This window comes from Tupaia chinensis, unplaced genomic scaffold, assembly GCF_000334495.1.
Source record: "Tupaia chinensis unplaced genomic scaffold, TupChi_1.0 Scaffold000573_1, whole genome shotgun sequence".
In the NCBI taxonomy this organism is placed as follows: domain Eukaryota; kingdom Metazoa; phylum Chordata; class Mammalia; order Scandentia; family Tupaiidae; genus Tupaia; species Tupaia belangeri.
This window is the reverse complement of record NW_006160087.1, coordinates 950,428-952,068: the sequence shown is the minus strand read 5'-3', so window position 1 is coordinate 952,068 and position 1,641 is coordinate 950,428.

Genomic DNA, 1,641 nt, shown 5'->3' with positions numbered 1-1,641 from the left:
GCCCATGAGTCCCCCATGCTCCCCACCCACTGGCTGAGCGTGTGTCCTTGCCTGCCTCCTCCTTCCCACTGGCCCTACAAGGCCTCTTCTCTCCGGGACCTGTAAGCAGGAGAAACTACTCTGTTATTGTATGTGTTCTGTTGCGTTGACCAACACACCAAACCCAGTTCTCTCTGTCAGGGCTCTCCTAGAGAGTGGCGACCTTGGTAGAAATAAGCTGGGCACCGTTCAACAAGACCCGCACGGTGTTTGTCAGTACCAACATACTTCCCATGAGAGGGGCACTAGCCAGCAGCTCCGACACTGAGGTACCAACATACTTCCCATGAGAGGGCACTAGCCAGCAGCTCCGACACTGAGGTACCAACACACTTCCCATGAGAGGGGCACTAGCCAGCAGCTCCGACACTGAGCATTGGGATCAAGGATCCCATGTAAGGCCCACCGGGAACACCACGGCCATCTCCCAGGAGCCCCAACAGGCCAGGGCTAGAGTTCCCAGCCACACTTCCGTGAGACCTCAAGGCCATGTTCAGGAAAACAGGACACCCAGCGCCTAGCACACTGCCTGAAACCCAGTGGGAGCCCAGCAGAGATGGGTGCCCGGCTGCACCTGGCGTGTGGCTCCGTCAGGTCATGCACCTGCCTAAACTGCAGGCCTGGAGCTGCCGCAGGCTCTTGCTCCTCTCTGCAGCCCCAGTGTCCGGCCCAGGTCTGGGACAGATGGGAGACAGGCATTAGGGGGAATGAGATCGCGATCACAAGTCTTTCTAACAAAGTCATGCATTTTTCTCCCCAGAAGTCTTAAAAGAGAGGCTTCCAATAATGTGTCAAAGTCTAGGCCAGGGTTTCTCAACCTCAGAGCTCTGGACATTTGGGGTGGTATCAGTGTCTGTCATGGGGTTAGGGTTAGGGCTGGGGTTCAGGCTAGGATGGGGCTGGGGTAGGGTGTCTACCCACGGACCTCCTGGACCAGGAGTTCTGCACCTTTGTTGTGCCATGGTTCCCTTTGGCAGCCTGGCGACGCCTTCTCAAAGCATGTCTGTAAATGTGTAAAATAAAACACACACAACTACAAAAAGATCATAAAAATTCCACGGACTGCAGTTTTCAAACTATTTGAGAAGTGATCATATTGTAGCATACTGGAAAACGGGCACTCCTTCACGAGTGTGTCAGTGGCCTAGCAGAGGCTGAGACGCTGCAGGGGGGCACGGACGCTGTTTCGAGACGGCTGGCCCAGGCCGTGATCCGACCAGTGGGAAACTCACAGGCACTGCTGATGCTACTGCGCCGTCGTCTGCATTCGGGACCGACAAATGCTGATTCAGCGAGAGGTTACGGAAGACAAAGACGCAGTTTCTCCAACCAAGGCAGGGACGCCCTGGATTCTATCAAGAACCCGAGGAGTCCAAGTCAAATCCAAATCCAATCTTTCATTAAGAAAGTCCAGGGAAGGGCTAGCTGCCTAGCTCCATCCCGTATGTGTGCGTGTGCATGTGCATGTGTGTGTGTGCGTGTGTGTGCGTGCTCATGAGCATGTAGGGGTGGGGGCAGTCAGAGCTTGGGCATGATGGGCCGGGTGGACTATGTATAACGTGATCCACGCCCTCGAGCAGGTCACAATGGAGCCTAGGAGGC